Here is a 12518-nt window from a genome sequence, read left to right on the forward strand (position 1 = left end):
TTTAATGCTAATTATCCTTGGTATGTATAAGGAATATTTTTATATTGTATTATTATATACATTATGCATATTGTATATGAAGTGATGTTTTCTTATTTTCTCAAATTTGAAGCTTTGTTCTGTCTTCTCTTGTTCTTGAGAGCATTTCCTCTTGTAAACTTCCAGCTGCAGAACCCATCCATTTAATCCTGTTAGTTAGACCAGGCTTAAAGCTGAGGATGTCTTCAGCATCTTGTGCTGGAAGGCACTTTTTCACAACTGGAAAGGGACCAGTAACTGTTTGTACTGAGAGAGAGAAAAGAAGAAAAAAAAAAACTCACAGAGGTGAGATAGTAAAAAATTGTTATTCTATAACATTACCCAACACTTTTGAGGAAATTGCCAAAAGAGACAGAGTCTTGGGAAAACCAATGGTCAGAATGAATGATGTTTGATTTTTACAATTCCCAGGTTAAAACGAAAGGAACACCATTTACTTTGCACTTTATTACAAGCAACCAATACTATAAAATAATATAGGTTTATAATATTTTATATGTTTATATTTATGTTTATATAAACATTATATTTTCTAAACCAGTATCACGTAAGTATATTTTATTTTATTATAGAGTATGAATATGTTTTAGAGAGAGAGAGCAAAAACGACAGCAAGAGAAATATATACAGTATAGAGATGGAGAAATGGAGAGACGGCATTGACCTGCCTGAAGCCAAATATTGTTCATGCATTTAAATAGGAATATTATTAAAATGGCAGATGAGCGGTGTATGTTTCATTCTGAGCAGCAAGTGAATCTGGTAAAAAAAAAGTGTTAAAGGTGGCAGACCAGTTCAGGTGAAACTTCTCTGCCAAAACCTGAAGAATCCATCACGCTGTTTGCTTAAGAACGGTCATTTATTATAAATCAAGTTAGATGACAGCTCGTATGATTGTTTCAGGTCCAGAGAGGTAATCACACCCTTCTCAGATGATGAATACATCAATAAGAACTGTATAGTGCTAAATATAAGTCCACATCTAGCCACCAGCGGATGCTGAAAAGCAAGAGTGCGCTCTTGAAAATGACACCATCTGGAGCAATAACAAGAAATCTTATTGAAAACAGCACAAAATGACCTTTTCAGGATCATAAAACAACATAAATGAAATTTTAAGATGCCCAGGAGCAATATCTGGGAGTGTCTGTCTGTAATATAACAAGAATAGCAATATCTGTGTCCCCTTGGTAGCATATGAATGCACTGCAAGTTACTGAAAGAAATATTAGAAGTGGTCAGTGATTCAACAGCAGTGTTTTATAAGGATGATTCCCTGTAGCCATGCTCTTAATCAGCTCTGTTTTATCTCTTTATTTTCTGATAAAAACAAAGTCTGGCTAATATTTTGTTATAATGAACTCTCTCACACACACAAACACACACACACAAGTTGAGATGATTTCTGTACTTTGTCCTCTGGGTTCTGAAATGAGCTGTGCATGTCTTTTAGAGATAAATAAGAAAGCTTGTGCTAGACAAATTATTAAACACCAGTTTTTTTTCTATTCACAAAGACCGGTTACAGATTGGTGTGTGAACAATGCAAATAAATAAATAAATACATAAATATATATATATATATATATATATATATATATATATATATATATATATATATATATATATATATATATATATATATATATATTCATTCTTGTTTTCCTTTAAAGCATCTTTTAAAAATAGTTTGCAATTTATTATGCATATTTATTTAATATAATTAAACATTTTATGCATATTAATATACATTATGAATACAGTATATCATGCAGTTTGTTTCAAGTACATTTTGTCTCATTTTAAATGTTGTCAATGTGATTTTCTATTGGAAAGCAGACCAAATGCTGATTAGGAGCATGTAAATCCCGGTCAGTGTACTTTTAACATACGTTCAGATGATTCAGTCATTGATTATGGGCTTTGAATTCCTGAAGGCCAGACATCTATAAGAACTGACGTGTGCCAGCCCTGGCTAATTACTTAAATGAACCAAAATCTATAAGCACTTTCAAATGCCATTAGCTTGAGATACGGTATAATAAACATAGATGATTAGATGCGCCACAGGGTAAATAAGACTAGGAAAGTGTTCCATAGCAAACAGCCATTTGCATTTATTCAGAGAAGACTCACTTGTTTAAAGGCTCACTCATTGCATTTGAAGTATAATGTGCATTTGCAAATCTAAAGTGTGACAAATATATGGAGTGCTTGTTGAAGTATACTGGATAAATAAATATATTGAATTGAAGGATCGAAGAGGTTCTGTTTGGCAAGAGAGAGGTCAGAAATAAAGTATTACCGTGTATGCAATACCGGGAGCTGTGAGAAAAAAGCATTGTGGGTAATTTAAATATCAATCAGTGCCTCAGTGCTGGTCGTGTTGAATGGACACACACTCAAACACACCACCACCACAATAATTGGCGCCCCAACAAAAGACTATTGTTGCTGCAAATTGTGTTTGCTATTTGTGATGTATAATGTGATATTTCACCCTGAATTTCATACTGCCACTGCAAAAAATAATGCCTACCAAGTATATGATGACAGTTGTTTTTTCACGATTTTGCATGGTGGTCACCGATTTGATTGTACAGACGCATCAAATGTGTTTCATGTTTTATGCTTCCTTTCACATATTTCACTATATATAAAGAATTCTGATGATTGGATTTAAACTCTATATTAGACCATTAAAAAAGTTTAGGATTGCTTTGTGTGAATGTATGTGTGTGTGCATTGTCTGTGTGTCTTTGTACACATGTCTGGAACCCATAAAGGAAGCAGGCAGAAAAATGTGAGCTGATTTGTTCAAGAGGTACATTTCGTGCAGTGCCTTGACCTGACTGAAACTCTCAGCATTGTGACAGTGTCCACATTACAACGTGCTTCCCTACAGTCACGTTATTACAGGGTGCAGCGTTTAAAATAATCACTCAGGCAGACATGAAACAAACATAATGTAGTCAGCAGGGAGCCGGTGACTTCTGTCTGCCTCTCTGAATCAAGATTAATGGGCTTGTGAATGCTACATTAATAGGCTGTCACTTGAGGATGAATTTACAAGAGCATGAAGATTATCCCGGTTTTACTGAATTTCCTCATTACAGGTGTGTGTTGTGCTGGAGATGGGCTAGAGCAGGGTGCAGTTTCGAAAAAGCCGGATCCAGGACCTTCTGCACATTCAATACCATTCAGAAGTTTAAGGACAAAATTTTTTTTCATGTTTTTAAAAAACGTCTCCTGTGCTCAGCAATGATGCACTTGTTTGATTTAAAATAGTCACTTTTTTTTAGTAAATAAATAATATATTTTAAAAATGTATTCCTGTGATGGTGAAGCTGAATTTTCATTCCAGTCTTCAGTGTCACATGATGCTGATTTGGTGCTCAAGAAAGATGTCGTCTTATTATTAATGTTGAAAATGATTGTATTTATTTAATAGACTTTGTTAACATTATTAATATCTTTACTGACCCTTTTGATTAATTAAATGCTTCCTTGCTGAAGAATAGTATTAATTTAAATTATTAAAATCTTAAATAAATAGAAATCCTGCTGAACCCAAATCTTTGAAAGATAGTGTGTACTAGTTTTGTGTGATATCTGCTATAGCCTGTTCTGTACCTCCTTTGACGACACATTCATACTTTGGCTTGGACTATACATTTGTAATGCATCATTGTGTTCTGAAGTGCATTTGACCTTTCTAAGTTGCAATGATGACTGGAAGATAGCGGTTCACTGAATTTCATTATGGCCAAACAAAACAAGTGTGTGTTTGTGTGTGTGTGTATATGTGCGTGCGTGTGCTTGTTTGTTTACAGGGTCTCATTAAGTGAGAAAAACAAGCTCAGACAGACACAGAAAAAAACTGACTGTTTCTATAAATATAGAAATGGTTTTTGTTTGTGTGCTTATGAAGAGTAATAGATGAACTCTCATGTGATATGTTTTTTGATACAGCATATAGTTACTTAATCTTTTGCTTATGCACAACTTAAAACCATAATTTGTTGGGAAAACTGAAGAAAACACATTCTTCTCTGAATCCACTGCTTTCCTTGGAATACTATAATAAGGCCACAGTTATGATGGGTAATATCCTTGAACATTAGGAATTGCTGACACAAAGCATTGTGGGAGCCGTAGGCCGTAGACAACACTTGATTTAAATGAAGTGCCTCTGAAATATAGTCTCATTTCGCTGTCTGTCAGCCTAATGGTTTTACCACTGACAGGGCTGTCGTGCTCAGCTCCAGTGTCACACATCTAATAAAGGCCCTGCTTTCATATCTGGAGCTGAGTTTGGTTCCTGATGGGAGCCAACAAAAAGATTGTACCTCACTGGGGTGTTGCACTTATTTAACCTCATGCCATAGGTCGGAATCCGTGAAGATTTGGCTGTGTGTTTGTTTATGCTATTTATGTGAAAGTAAAATTAATATATAGACCTAAACATGAATAATACATCTGTTTTCGTTCCATATTAGTTGTTGTTTTCATTACTTTCATTGAATGAAATACAGCAGTTCTGTTACTGAAGGGAAAATAGGAGAGAGAGAGAGAGAGAGAGAGAGAGAGAGAGACTATTAATTGGAATTTCTGGGCCACTGAGTTGCTTGAGGCTTTATTATAGAACATTCTCAAAACGAACAAGTTTCATTAATTAGGAGAGAAACCCAACATACGCACACACACCCTCATGCCTTTATATGTTGAGGGGAATATAATAATTCTATATTGGTATTGTTTTCTTTAAAAATTTCTTAACCTAAGGCTTACCTTTCTATTCATTTGTTCACCCTGAAAGAGGCTTTAGCCCTGTCTCGTTTTAATGTCATGTCATCCATCATCATGCTGGCTAGTGGTGTGTGTGTGTGTGAGAGAGAGAGAGAGAGAGAGAGTGCATCAGAGTCCAGTCTTTCAGGCCAGTTTATCCCTCCATCTGTAATTAAAATCACTCATGGAGAACACCACCACTGCTGAACAATGGCATCCATATTTTATTACACACACACACAACACCTACAATTACAGGCTGAGCCGCTCTTCACACACACTTACACACACACACACCCACACTCATTTGATGGAATTTATTTTTATCATCCAACTCGAAATTGGGTTTTGACAAAATTGTCACTTTCAAGGACCTAGATAAGATTGACGAGTGTGTGTGAGTGTGTGTGTGTGTGTGTGTGCGCTCATACTGTAGCTCTGATTTCTTTGAGGTGGAGTCATAAAATCTGGAATCACTTTTCATTCTTTCTCTCATTCTGTCTTTCTAAGATTTCGGACCTTTTACTTGTTTTTTTTTTTTAATTATAAGTTCACTGAGTTTATAGCAAGAAAGTGATATGGCTAAGAAACTGGGTTCCCAGGCACGCCTCCCCACCTTTCATTGGTCGGCCAAACAGATAGCCCCGCCCAAAAACCAGCACAACATTGGTTAAGCCGTTATTGTTGTGTTGATTTGGTGGTGTTACTCAAACACATGATCTGATACAAGCCTATAAATGGTTTATTTATAGTTGTCTCTGTATATTAAGCTGGTAGAAAATACACTACTGTGTTCAAAGGGTTGAGGTTTTTGAAAAATTTTATCCTGACCAAGGCTGCATTTATTTGATAAAAAATACAGTAAAACAGTAATATTGTAAAATATTTTTTTTTATCAAAAATATCTGCTTTCTATTTGAATTAATTTTAAAATGTAGTTTATTCCTGTGATGGCAAAGCTGAATTTTCAGCAGCTATCACTCCAGTCTTTAGTATCACACGATCTTTCAGAAATCATAGTATGTTGATTTGGTGTTCAATAATTTTTTAATTTATTACATTTTTTATTTTTTTATCACTACTAAATAAAAGGTTAATAAGAAAAGGGTTTATTTTAAATAAATCTTTTGTAACAATGCAAAGGAATTTACTGATGTTTTTGATCAAGTTGAGTGTAACCTTGCTGAATATATTTTTTTTTCTTTATTCTTTTTTTTTTTTTTTTTTTACAAATTTAGAACATACTAGTAACATAAATTGCACACATCAGTTTCAAAATGAGAGGCTTCAGTCTAATATTCATTCTTTTCTACAAATGACAAATTCGTAGCACAACTGTCACAAACTCCTGCTTATAGAGTATGTCATCTGGACATCTTTGGCATACTATTTTGACTGTACTATGGTTTATTGTGATCTTATTTTGCTTATTCATACTACAGTATACTGGACAGTTGATACACTTGGGTTCAGGCGACACTTTAAGTTTAAGTTTAACTGATATCTTCTCTCTCACGCGCCATCCTTCTCTCTTCCTCCGGCTGCCTCCAGTCTGACTGATAGACCATTCACACTCATCCTCAAGAGAGTCTCTCTCTCTCACGCCTTTCTAAATCATCCCTCACTTCATTCCAGTCCTTTATTCTTCCCCTGACTCTAACCCTTTACCTCCCAATTCTTCCTCTATCCATCGTCTCATCCCTCTAGAGATCTCTCCTGTCGGCCTGCTTCTGGTAATCACAGACAGGTAGAGACAGATGGCAATACTTCTTCCCCAGCCTCTCTCACTTTATCTTACTCTGTCTCTCTAATGCTGTCTGAGATCAGAGAGTCTGAAGCATTCACTTCAACCCCACAGAAGTTCATCACTCGGGGAGCTGACACAGTACAAGGTCATTTGACATGTATTACTGTTATATTTCATGTACTGTTAAGACTTTATTTATTTATTATTTTTTTTAATTTCAAAACCTTTTTGGTGTGGTATTTAGTTCTGAAAGTACTGGTATCCTGATTTCTTTCTTTTCTTTGCTTTTTCCAATTAAAAGTATTGTTCGCACAAAAATGAAAATTGTCATCATTTATACAGCCTCGTGTTCTTATAAACCTGTATGTATTTTTTTTTCTTGTAAAGAATTTTTTATATATTTGTTGTCCTTTTTTTTCACGCGAAATATTTTTTTTATTCCATTTTTTTATTTTTACATGTATTTGTTTCACTAGTGATCCATAAACTATGCATATGTTTATGTAATGCATTCACTTTATAAGATATACTGTATGAAAAGATGCAGAAAGAAGCAGGACTGGTTTGATGTCATGATCAGATTGATATTAGAATGTGTATTGAATTTATAATTTCCCTAAGTGTCTTTATTTTCATAATACTCTGCTGCCACCTAGTGCTACATCTCTCTCTCTCTTTCTCTCTTTCCATGTTTCAGTCATCTGCACCACTCCTGCTGTCAGACACAAAAGCCAATCAGTGCGTGTCGTTAAAGAGAGACAGTACGAGTGGAGAGGAGTGTGTTGGTTCAGTCAGGGAACTCACACACGCACGCATGCATTAACATCAGTGTTTACATACCCCTCACATTGACACTTTGGTACACACTGGAGAACGAACACAATTACCACACACACAGTTTGTCAGACCTAACCTAGTAGTCACAGTCTTCCGATCAAGCACACAAACACACACTCATTTACATATAAATTGCAGTAAGCAGGACAGAAGCTTGTTTAAATTTGATGAGTGCTTTTGTTCAAATGAGGACCGAAAGCACAGGGGTATCGAATGAATACTCTTTGAGCTTCAGTGTGTATATGTGTGCAACCTTAGCAGTAGTTGGAGGATATTTGAGGAAAGGTTTATGTCATTTTATATATAATAGGGTTAAACAATAGAATCGAAATATAGAACAATAGAACAGTAGAATGCTAGAATATCCACCAGTTTCATTGATCATATATTGCATGCTATTGAATGATCTGTATTCATACTTAGATATCTGATCAATGTTATTTAGCACCATTCCCATGACATTTAGTTTGCATTGATTTGATTGGACTAGTTTATTGTGAACACTCTAACTGTACGTCGTCCAAATGATCGTTCAGCAGCACTCAGCACTGAAATCAGGATAGATGCCGATGCCAGTATTGTTCCATGCTGTTTTTGTAGGAGATATTTGGATCTGTAGACACAGAGGAGCCAGGATTGATTGGAGAGCATCTTAATACCAGACTGGAACAGAGGTTTAAATCTAAAGTAGAGCACAGAAATGCTATTATTACCCATAATTCATGGGATGACTCTCAGCATTCCTTGAAAGAGCAAGCTTTTCTCTTGGCTCGATTTCTCGAAACCGCTGTTCTCTTTCCCTGCAATTACACAAAACATTTACTTTTTTGCTTGCTGTTTTACTGGAGCTTCTTCAAGTCATCCAGGAGAAGCAAATGTGTTTCAGTAAAAAAACAGATAAGATGTGATTCAAGTACTTTTACAGATTCACCTATTCTGGCATCTGGGTCATTATTGGATCATTTCACCCCACTTTATACATTTTATGTTGTTTCCTGAATGGCTTCACTCATGGCAAGACCAAAATGGTATGATAGACAGTTATTCTTTCATATTATCTGAAATGTTTGAAATACCCACCAGTCAGTCTCATCTCTTTGACCCTCAACATGACGTATTGTTAGTATTGGTCTCTTGGCAGATCATAGTGGGTGGCCAGAGTAAAGGGAAAATAAATAAAATGGAGTAAGAAAAAAAATATATATATATATATATATATATATATATATATATATATATATATATATATATATAATATACACACACACATATAGTTAACTACATGATTTATCAAATACTAACACTTAGACATTTTGAAAAATCCCCATTCTTACAGTATTAGCAATAGTAATAGTTATGCTTGGCTTACTGCTAATTATGAGGAATGAAAAAGCTTGTTTTCCCCTTTTTTTATTTAACTTCTTTTTATTGAATAAACTGTACTCTTGACTCACTCCAGCAACTGGTTTTCCTGCATGAAATATCATACTTCACTCTTCCCCTTTTCTGTATTTGGGTCATGTATACATGAGATTTCTTCAGTGAAAAGGAAAAAGAAAGATGTGTGTGTGCATGTGTGTGTGTTTGCCTTTGGGCTGTGTTCTAAAGTTTGAGGGAGGATGCTGGCAGTGGTTCACAGTAACAGGAAACGCCAGTCATCCCACTGGAGCCAATCAGCACCAGTGTTAATTTCGTTGACGAAGACTATGACGAAAAATATTCGTCAACTAACCTTTTTCACGGACGAAAACTAAATAAAAACTAAATAAAAAGTCAGATATGATGACGAAAACGTGACGAAATATAACTGACACTTTAGTCAACGAATAAAAATGAGACGAAAATATATGGGAGGGACGAATGGAGAAGAGATCCAATCAGAGCGAATCTTTGAGGGTAGGTTGATCTATGCAGAAGCAGCCGAGCCATTTTAAAAAGCCGCGGCAAATGCAAGCGCAACAGCTAAACAAACGCAGCAGCAGTTACACAGAAAAGAGAACAAAGATGAGTTTCGAGGACGTTTTCATAACAGTTAAGTTGTTTACACAGGGAACTACACTGCAACCTTTTGAAATGCCATTGCGACCCAAATTTTTACGGGGTCGTAAATGTATCACTGATTATTTTTGTACCTACTTATGTGTAATGCTATGTGTTAATATGAGCATTTATTAAAACAGAAATGTGTATTTTAAGAATACGTTTTATAACGTGCTCCGAGCATTCAACACATCAAGTTGGCTTCAGCCCCGCGATGCGGGAAAGTTGAACTGAGCAGCTGGTTACTCGCGCAAGACTGAACCGAGCTCTCTTTCAAGACGTTTGTGTCCTCCTGCACCTGAACGAACAAATACAAATCGCATTTTAAATAAACATAAGAAAAAGAGCGAAAAGTGAAAGAGCTCAATTCAGCAGTGTGGTGTTCTGGTGTTCAGGGAGCAAGCAGAGACGCGTCTCAAAGTCTTCTTGCTTTTGTACCGACAACAAATACATACTAAATATGTCGAAATACCCGTCTTGGAAAGTGTGTTCGAAAAAGTCTGTAGTTATGTCTTCAGTGAAAGTAAAGAGTTGGAAAGAAATCGGATGCGTATCTTTATAATGGATGCATTTGTCTCTTAAAGTGACCGCGCCTAATTTACTAGCTCTGCTGTCAGTGTCTTTAATGTATGAAAATGAAAGTAAATCACTCACTGCTCTTGATTGAATTACTTTGTAGTTTTAACAAGAATTTATCCAAAGTCAATCCAAAAATCAGATAGAATAGATTATATTGTTTTACTAGTGACTCAAAAAAAAAAATATATTATGGACCTCAGCATGTTTTGCTTAAGTGTTTCTTTCTTTAATTGCTAATGCAACCTTTTCACACCACAGACTGAACCAAATTAAGCATTGCATCAGACATTATCAAGATGAATTTGTTGTTCTGACACAGTTTAACCCTGAGTTATTGTCATATTTTATTACCAATTTCTAAACTACAGCAAATAAACTGTGATATTGTAACAAACGTTGAAGGTGTCTGAATACATTTTGGTTTGATTGTGTATTTTATTTTACAGTGAAGACTATGCAGTGCTATTTTAAATGAACAAAAACAAACTTAAAAAAATGTAAACTTTGTGTAAATAGCACAAATAAAGAAATAGAATGAACATACAATACAAATATAATATAGGTGGTTGTCTATTTCAATAATACTGTACTTTATCTTGAAAGAATGTCATATGCATTGCATATCATTCAGGACGAATGCATATCTTTTTCAGAGAGCATGTATATTTTTCATTGAGAGCAGGCCTTATGTTTATTTTATAAATACCATTCCATAACAGACTGATGGAAACATTTAGTCAAATCAACTAAGTTGACTTTGTTCTACTAAAAAAAAAAACTAGACTAAGACTAAAAGACTTAAGACTAGACTAAGACTAAAACTCTTATGATATTTAGTCGACTAAAACTAGACTAAGACTAAAAGATTTCAGATGACTAAAATGTGACTAAAACTAAATGGTGTGTTATTCAAAAGACTAAGACTAAGACTAAATCCGAATTTGCTGTCAAAATTAACACTGATCAGCACAGAGTCCAACTGAACCCAGTTACTCTCCACTTCAGCAAGAGATGTTTCACTGCTGCACTCTCTCCATTGGGACCACAGCTGTGGTCTGTATGGATGTGTGTGTGTGTTCATCTTTATTGTCACTTTAAGACGCATTGCTGCTGAGAACTTTGTTGTGTGTAACATGTTGATGTTTATAACCTGAGAAGATGATCCTGTGGGGGTTTATGTATGGTTACCCTGATTCCAGCTCTCCTCTGCTGCCATGCATTTTTCTGTTTCCCCTCTTGAGAGAGAGAGAGAGCGGGCATGGAGGAAGCTGTACTGAGGGAGGAGGGAACTTGGAAAAGAGGAGGGAGGTTGAGAAAGAGCAATAGAACAGAAAAAGAAATAAAGACAAAGAAAGAAGGAGGGAGACCTGTCTATTCTGAGTGACATTACAGCACCGATCTCTGTTATAGCGGTGAGTCCTTCTTAAACTCCGGTGGAAACTTTAACAGCCTGTAATTGTGTTGAATATTCATGTTTGAATAGAAAGAGTTTCAAGTAGAGTTGTAGCACTCTGGCAAATATAATAAAAGGTTGCTAACATTCATAGTTTGGGAAATGGTAGAGTGTCATAGAAAGTTTGAGAGTTTTACACTTGTGTGTCATACAATGTATTTCAGTATGTTAGCATTTTGTCTAAGTGGACATTGTATTGAGTGCAGCAAAATATGCCGTTTAGTGATGAAGTGATCTCTCTCTCTGTCATTAGCCTGTGGCTGCTCTTAAAGGAATATACAAAGTTAAATACAAATTGAGCTCTTTAAACAATATCTGTGGCATGTTGACGAATTTCAATTTCTGTTCTTGTCCTTCAGTTAAAAACCTAAAAATAAATGACAAAATTAAAAAAATTATGCTTCCAGTTACATGCTTACAGTGGAAGTCTATGGGCCAAATGTACAACAACTATCCCATGGACTTCCATTTTAAGTGATTTGTCAATGTGCTCCTTTGTTTTTTTTTGAAAGGGAGGGAAAAGTCCAATTTTTTTTTTATTTGATGCTTGTATTTAAGCAGGATCATTATTTTAACCATTCCAAAATGTGGTGCTCAATAGTTATGGTATTCAACACCTCTGAAAACATTTTATTTTAGACGGCTGTGTAAAATTCAAGTTTGAAATTCAAGTTTGGAGTTTATTATTTTTCTTAATTTGCTTTAAATTGATATGTGTAATAAATTTAATATAGATCTAACATGGACTCCAGTGTTAAACAAAAATGTAAACCAGCACAGCTGTTTTCAACATTAGCCAGGTTTCCATCCAGTGATTTATTTTTTTGTGAAAAAATATTTATTGCTTCAGAATTTTTGAATGGAACATAGAAATGCCATTTATCTATACAATTTCTCATGTGTTGACACAATCTTTTTCCATTTAACTTTATCGCATAAATTCTATATCAATACTTCAAATGTCGCAATAATTTGTTTGGAAACACTTTTTGTCGAGAAAAGGGCCTTTAATGCAAACAAATGTTGTCACATGAC

At 35.1% G+C, this 12518-nt stretch overlaps 1 protein-coding gene across 7 annotated transcripts in view; it reads left to right on the forward strand.

The window, feature by feature from the left end:
- sash1a (SAM and SH3 domain containing 1a) overlaps window positions 1–12518 on the forward strand; it is a 218747-nt gene that overhangs the window by 145129 nt on the left and 61100 nt on the right. The window contains exon 1 of one of the 7 annotated variants that reach the window (XM_052585632.1): window positions 11346–11442. The exons of the other annotated variants lie outside the window; for them this stretch is intronic. The gene's annotated coding sequence lies outside the window, so the exon portion shown is untranslated. Of the gene's footprint in view, window positions 1–11345; window positions 11443–12518 lie in introns of those variants that run through there. 7 annotated transcript variants of the gene reach the window in all.

Source organism: Carassius gibelio, chromosome B20, assembly GCF_023724105.1.
Source record: "Carassius gibelio isolate Cgi1373 ecotype wild population from Czech Republic chromosome B20, carGib1.2-hapl.c, whole genome shotgun sequence".
NCBI classification, from domain to species: Eukaryota; Metazoa; Chordata; class Actinopteri; order Cypriniformes; family Cyprinidae; genus Carassius; species Carassius gibelio.